Source organism: Artemia sp. Qi Xiang Cuo, chromosome 4 (assembly GCF_049724085.1).
Source record: "Artemia sp. Qi Xiang Cuo chromosome 4, ASM4972408v1, whole genome shotgun sequence".
NCBI classification, from domain to species: Eukaryota; Metazoa; Arthropoda; class Branchiopoda; order Anostraca; family Artemiidae; genus Artemia; species Artemia sp. Qi Xiang Cuo.
Window position 1 is genome coordinate 31,387,744 of NC_142797.1, and position 7,814 is coordinate 31,395,557.

The 7,814-nt window shown below is 33.6% G+C and overlaps 2 non-coding genes across 2 annotated transcripts; one reads left to right on the forward strand and one right to left on the reverse strand.

The window, feature by feature from the left end:
- Positions 1-1,373: 1,373 nt before the first annotated feature.
- On the forward strand, positions 1,374-1,537 carry LOC148953000 (U1 spliceosomal RNA). The gene has a single exon (XR_016141750.1). It is a non-coding gene; the product is annotated as a U1 spliceosomal RNA (small nuclear RNA).
- Positions 1,538-5,217: 3,680 nt separating this feature from the next.
- Positions 5,218-5,327, reverse strand: LOC148953001 (U5 spliceosomal RNA). The gene has a single exon (XR_016141731.1). It is a non-coding gene; the product is annotated as a U5 spliceosomal RNA (small nuclear RNA).
- Positions 5,328-7,814: the final 2,487 nt, after the last annotated feature.

Consider the following 7,814-nt stretch of genomic DNA (forward strand, 5'->3'; position numbering starts at 1 on the left):
CCTGTTACTGGACATGAAGAGCCTTTTTATTTATTTAACTACTATTATACTTTTCTTTGTCTTTATTTTGCAAAATCTTTTCTTTTTCTTTTTTCTTGGTTTCCATTGAAAATAATAACCCCAATAATACTCTTTTGTCCTCAAATTGATTTCATCTGCTTATTAGCATTATTAATACCCCTGCCATAGTAGGTATCCTTAGTGGTAAACTTTAGCTCTGAAAAAGACGACTCAAATGTTATCAATTTATTATATATTTATTTTACTTCCGGAAAAATTGTCGTGGGTCAAGTCTAAGCTGAAATATCAGACAAGCGGTGATAAATCTTTTTTCCTGTGTTCCTTAGACGAAAGCCCCTTGAGACTGAGCCCGCTGGTTTCTTGAGACTGTTAAGTCCCTTGAAAAAGACCTAGCCTAGGCTGCTGAATCTATGTTCATGTGGGACTATGCTTTCTTTACCTGAGAATTTTTTTTTCTTTTCTGAGCCTCGGAATTACGGAAAATTGTAAAAATGGGGCAAGATTTTACCTCAACTATTATTTTTTGTCTATTGCAAATGGAGGGGGTTATTCTATTTTACCACGCCTTAATTATCCACAGTTTAGATTAGTTTTTGGTCCGAAACCAAACCAAGCAATAAAACTATGAAAGTGAGGAAATTTCATGCCATATTTTAAACTATTCGTCACTTTAAAGTGTCGGACGGGGCTATTTTACTCTATTTCACAGTTCTTTTAGTCATAACTGAAACTATGATCGAAACTATTCATCTAATCCCATTTGTTATTTTTTATTGTTATTATAAGAATTAGAAGCTTATTTAAGGAGCATTGGACTTTAGGAACAAGGAGCATTTTGGGGTTTCATGAGTAATTAAATTGAAATCCCCATGCATCTTTTTCGAAAATAGTACGTAATAAATTTAAATTGAACCAAAATTCGAATAGAATTGCTGAAGTGATTGTTTTTTGCCTCAGACGGCTTGGTTCTGTATTGAGTTATTAGGAGTAGTATCAATAACTGAAGCCCCATTTCCTTGTTAACGAGAAAATAATAGGTATAAACAGCAGAACGGCCCCTGGGTTGGCAGAATCTAAAGTTTCAACTTTTCAGTCATATTCATAGCTGAGTGAGAAGTCCCTAATTTGCTTTTCTCAAATACGTTAACATGCGTTCAAAGGATTAAGATGTTTACATATGAAAATCAAATGGGGCATTGCTATTTTCAAAAATAATCTAGAGACTTGATTCATTGATGTGAAAAAGTTTTGTAAACCTGCATCTGTTAAATAAATCGGAGCTTCTGAGGGGCATTCAAAGCAACCTGATTTATGTCGAAAGATATTAGTAAAATGTTAGATTTTAACTAAACATACTTATCTGGCTAGAAAGCTGCCTTGATCATGAAGGAGGTGCTCCCAGGGTGAGTTCTTTTCTTTGCACTTTAGATTAGCTGGCCCCAGTGATTCCCCTAAATTGGGGTAATTCAACAGGGTAATTTTTGGAATCGGGGGACATTGTTCGTGTGGATTCCTGTCCACACACAGAGAAGTTTTATTCTTTTGGCCCTGTAATATGTTGTATATTGATTATTTGAAAGAAAAAAGTATTCTATATAATTTGATGTTGTTAAGACAACAATGACTTACTTACTTGACTTAAGGCTCCTGCCGAGGGTTCGGCGTAGAGAACGATGAGACTAGGCGCCTCCAGGTTGACCTATCGCTTGCCAGGATCGCAGCTTCTTCCACCGGGATGTGGGCTTGGGTGAGGAATTCATTGGCTTTGTCTTTCCACCTAGTGTGTGGGCGTCCTCTGGGTCGTTTACGTCCGGGTAGGGTGGGGTCGAAGTCAAATTCGACCCATGCTGGGGCGTCACGTGGCATGTGAAGGAGGTGACCATACCACCGAAAACTACGCTGGGCGAGCTGCGTTGAGAAAGGAGTATGAGCCGTATGTGATAGGAGAGTCTGGTTGCTAACGAGGTCAGTCCAGTGAAGTCGTCCAATTATTCGGAGATGTTTCGTCTGAGTGATATCGACGGCCCTGATGAGAGATTTGGCAGCTAATCACGTCTCCGCTCCATACAGCAGGACGGTGCTGACAGACGCATTGTAGATGCGCATTTTGGTAAATCGGCTTATGTTTGACTTTCGCCAGATGCTGCTAAGTATCTCAACAAGGGCTGAAGCCTTGGCAATTCGAGATGTAAACTCTTTTGTGATCAAGCCATCATTCGACAAAATAGACAATAATGGGACATGTAAACTTATCATTGGGCCTTGTTGAATAAAAGTATTTTTTTCTTGATTAACTTACATGCTTAATATATTACGGAAGAATTGTGCCTAAGATTCCAAGCATATGTGAAAGTTGAGCATATACTGTATAATCTAGTTCTGGAATTTTCTCGAAAAAATCTCTTAAATTAACATATTTTGTTTTTCTTATTCTTATGTTATAGCAAATGATTGTACTAATGACCATTCACGATTAATACATTAAATTATCTTAATAACTGATTGAATTCCTGATACATTTTGTTTTCGAAAATACTTTGTAATTATTAAATATCGATTTGTAAATTGAACTAGTATGCGAATCAAATTACTTAAATTTAGATTAAGTCACAAAGGCTAGTCTTAAAAAGTGATATCCCCTTGGTCACCATACATTTTATAAGGTAAATTATATTGCAAAATATCAAACTGAAAATTTTTTTACTATTGTTAAGCTTTTTGGAATATTTAAATACTTAAATACATGTCATATATTTTTGAGAGTGATTACTGAATATTTTTGTTATTTTCTGCGGATGTAGATTTAGTACCATGTCATTGGAGTTGCCCATGAATTGCTGCTTATTGAATATGTTTTCTCATAATATAATTTTTTGTCCGTATTTACTTGATTGAACATTGAAGTCCTTAGTGCTTTGAAACATTGTTAAAAAAACGATAAAGATTTACTATGGTTTATTTTTATATATTTAAGTCAACTCTACCAGTTTTTATAGCTCTTTAATCTAATCGCAGTGCTGCCACAGGTGGGGCATTATAACACAATTTGGTGGTTTTTTCGTGTGGTGTTTTTGTTATATGGTGATTTTTCTTTAATTCGGGTGATTTTATTATTATATTTGGTGATTTTACTATGTTTACTTAACAGCTTTTTAAAAGAGTGAAGAAAATTCTCATGTAAATGCTATTAAATAGACTCAATTGTCAGTGGATGGCAAATTTACTGCATATTAAATAGCCGGTCAAGGGAGATCACCAAAATCCGTTCAACTTATATTAGTAGAGAAATAAATGTAACGGATGACAATCACGGGATCTAAGTCGAGGGGTGTTTGGAATCTTTGGATCTACAAAGTTTGCTCCGGGCTACAAAAAAATATAGTTTATTATTTACATTTAAGCCTATATTCACATCCTAACACTTAAGTAGCTGGGGATATATACTTATTTCTAGTCATCAACTACTATAATAAGCAGAGATGGGCTAAACTCTAGATAAAGCAAGGTTCTAGCTGAGGGGCTTTATACCATTTTGGAAAATAGATGCACTAAGAGAGAGAAACTTTCAGGAATAATCTCAAGACGTAAATCCTACCCCAGGAAGATATATTCTATCTTCAATTTCAACTGTTTTACTATTTCTAAGGCTCCAGAAATATCATAGAAATTTTTATCCATAATTTTTATTGGTCTGCTTTCGTTTAAACTTAGGCTTTTAGAACACAACGCTAATGACGTGAATTGGATTTAATTTTTCTTAGGATTGTATTTTCGAAGTTAAGATTCATTCCTGAAAGTTTCATTCCCATAACCTTACTATTCCTAAGATAGCAAAAGTCCCTCCGTCTAGAAATTTACCGTGTATTTACACATATTACTCTTGTGTTTGGTTCATAGGAGATGTAGGCAAAATCAAACTTTTACAATCTTCATTGTTGGGGATAAAACCACTAACCCAGTCTACTTACAATAATTTCTATTCTTTTCACCTCTACTTAGTTGAATTTTTACCTTTCCATTATGTTAAAGTTGCAGACTATGGACCCCGGAAGAAAATAGTATTTCATATCCTGTATTGCTCATTCAATTGCACTGTAACAATTTGTTCGTAATGAAACAGTTTTTGGTAACGAATTTTAAGTAAGGAGGATTGCAGCTCAATAATATATGACACTAAAATTTATGAATTTTGAGATCAAATTCCAAAAACAAGATTTTGATATAAATGGAAATACCATAAGAATTGATCTGTTATGGTCATTCTAAATGCATAAGATGCATTAAGTTTTTTGTTTACCCATCCAAGCCAAGAAGCCTGAGAAAATTTGACTGATTTTCGAAAAAAAGCGTGAAAGAACCCCCAAAAGTATATGAATCTTCATGAAAATCACGCCATCAGAATCACCGTCACTCTGCAGTAAGCAAAAAATACGTACCAAAAACCTGGACTGTAATTGATGACAAAGGCAACATTTTTCTGAAATTCACCCCTTTTTTGGAGATTTGGCACAAAATAAAAAAAAAATCTATCGTAGCCAAGTACCTCTTTTTAAACCAATTTGCTCTTTGTCTTTGGACTCTAAAAATCTGCAATCTCTGGGAGTGAACACATAACATGGACACTGTAATTACCTCTGTGAACAAAACTCGTATGTGTGTGAGATTTTAAAATCGTTTGGTATGAAAAATGCTTTTCTTTTTTCTGGTGACCGCCAGAGATCAGTGACAAGCATAAATTCATCTAAATATATAAGTACCAATAGTAAGCATAAATTAACCTAAAAATAGGTATTAAAATATATCAATATTAAACAAAACTTTTAGCTATAAAAATTACTAAACAGAAAATATTACTTTATGGTACACTAAGTATTCACTGACTATGTGCTTTTTGGTGATTTTTTAATTACCCGAGCAAAATAAACAGCAACAAAACAGAGAGTCTTTATCAGTTAAATGATTATCAGGTAAATATCATTAACGAAGATTAAATTTTTTTTCATACATGACCAATTATCCTGCATTTCAAGGTTTACTTGTCTGACCACTAATATGACCGTTTCATCAAGTAGTAAACTAACTGACATCTCATGTTAAATACGTTTCGTACAACGCTAAGGGGAAATAAATAAGTAAGAGTGCTTGTAAGAAAAGTAATCTTTGAATATTCAGACATACAACAAGAGTAGAGGCTAATATGCCTTTCTGCATGACTAAAGTTTGTGAAGACTCATCGAGTTCCCCTCCCCACGGTAATCTTTAGTAAAGGACGGAAGATTAATTCTATATGAGGAGCAGGAATGTCAAAAAAAGAATTGAAAATGGCTTGTCAAAGAGTTTATTAGAATACAATTAACATAGTTTGTGGCTAGTTTAAATTGGGTTGCAGCACTCAAATTACATTCTGTCAACTTAGCAGTTTGTTTTTGGACTTTTCTCAAAAGAAAAAAATATTTCCCGCAATTTTAAAGCTTATTTAAATTTTAATAGTAAACGGAAAATTTTCCAGTCAAAGCTACGACAGAATTGCCCCAAAATTACTGAAGAAAGCACGCTCATTTGCAATAAAATTTGTCACTCTGCCTGTTGCTACCACTGGTACTAATCAAGAGCTTCAATGTATGGAATACAGGGGGCAAGACCGGATACAGTGCCTCCCTACTCAGATATTTGTGTCCGACTTGTTAAAAAGTAACGCAATGAATTTAAAAAAAATTCAAATGTATTTTTTTAACTTTTATTTGTGCTCGTGTCTTAAAAACAATATTCTGTAAGCAGAGTATATAGTTTCCCAACTAGGTACTAGGTACTCTGGTTTAATTTTTTTTGAATTTTCTCGGCAAGATTTGATTGCATTGAAAGCCCTAGATTTAAAAAATAATATATCTGTTCATGGTATTTTCAAGAATTGAATAGTTTGTATGAAGTAAAATTTAAAATACAAACAATTTTAACCTCCCTTGATTCTTAAAAATACTTTTTATTTATTTTTTTTCTTTCCCTCTGTGGGAGACAAGCAGCTAAAAAGTACATGGGAGGGGACTGGTTACTGTTTGACCACTTTCAGTTCTTCTTTTACTATACTCCGTAATATTTATACAAAATAAAATTTCCTTTTTTGCCTTATAGTTGTTTCCAATTCGTTTCAAAAAAAAAATTCAAGCCTGTTTACGGTAATGGTTCTAATACAAAAAAAGTAAAACAGAGTACCTAGTACCTAGTTCGGAAACTAGATACTCTGATTATGAGTAGTTCTATTTCCGGACTAGGCACTAGATAATCTAGTGTGCTTTTTTTTATTGGAACCGTTAATGTAAACAGGCTTGAAATCAGATCTTGTATGTCTCAGGGATTGTCTCATTAGCTTTTTGCAACAAAAATTATCAAAAAAAAAGATATTATCAATCACATCATGATTTCGCAAACAAAATGATGGGTGACGTCAAAATCCCAGGTTAAAAACATCATGGTTGTAGTGGTGGCTGCAATATAGTAAAGAACGAACCACAGCCCTTGTTAGAAATAAAAATGGTTTAAAATAATAAACTCCGGCCTATAATAAATTAAATATCACATAAAATGCAATTTTCTACAAAAAAGACACGGCCATAGTAGCCAAAAGTTCATTTTTAAGGACATTTTTAACTAGCAGATGTCCATAATGTCATTGAAAAATAACACACTTTCGCTTGTAACCTTCAATTATATTCAAGCATTAAGTTAGGGGGGAATGGAAGGGATTGAGAAAATCTTATAAAATACAAATAGCGAGAGAAATATTTCCTGAATATACAGCAGCAATAATATTATTAAACATATTCGATTCATTATTGTTAAAAATATTTTTTAAAAAATTAATAAAAATATCACACATTGGTATCTTATTTAACTTTTGCTTTTAATATCATTGACTTTAAGCAGTGGATGCCACCTCAACCAAATAAAAATCACAAATTTTTCACCAAGAAAATCACCAGAAATCACAAGATTTTCACCAAGAAAATCATCAGAAATCACCAGTATTTCACAAAAATCACCAAAAAAATCACCAGAAATCGGTGGTCAATAAATATATGCTTTACACCAAAAAGACGCGTTGGGCACCCTGAGCTAAGACATTATGTTTTTCAAAGGCCGTCAACTGCTCAAGAAGGAAGAGAATTTGTACCTAAAACCGGAATTCCAGGCAAAGACTGAAATTGTTACCTAAGATCCTGTTACTGGACATGAAGAGCCTTTTTATTTATTTAACTACTATTATACTTTTCTTTGTCTTTATTTTGCAAAATCTTTTCTTTTTCTTTTTTCTTGGTTTCCATTGAAAAGAAAAACCCCAATAATACTCTTTTGTCCTCAAATGGATTTCATTTGCTTATTAGCGTTATTAATACCCCTGCCATAGTTGGTATCCTTAGTGGTAAACTTTAGCTCTGAAAAAGACGATTCAAATGCTATCAATTTATTATCTAATCCCATTTGTTATGTATATTTATTTTACTTCCGAAAAATTGTCGTGGGTCAAGTCTAAGCTGAAATATCAGACAAGCGGTGATAAATCTTTTTTCCTTTGTTCCTTAGACGAAAGCCCCTTGAGACTGAGCCCGCTGGTTTCTTGAGACTGTTAAGTCCCTTGAAAAAGACCTAGCCTAGGCTGCTGAATCTATGTTCATGTGGGACTATGCTTTCTTTACCTGAGAATTTTTTTTTCTTTTCTGAGCCTTGGAATTACGGAAAATTGAAAAATGGGGCAAGATTTTACCTCAACTATTATTTTTTGTCTATTGGAAATGGAG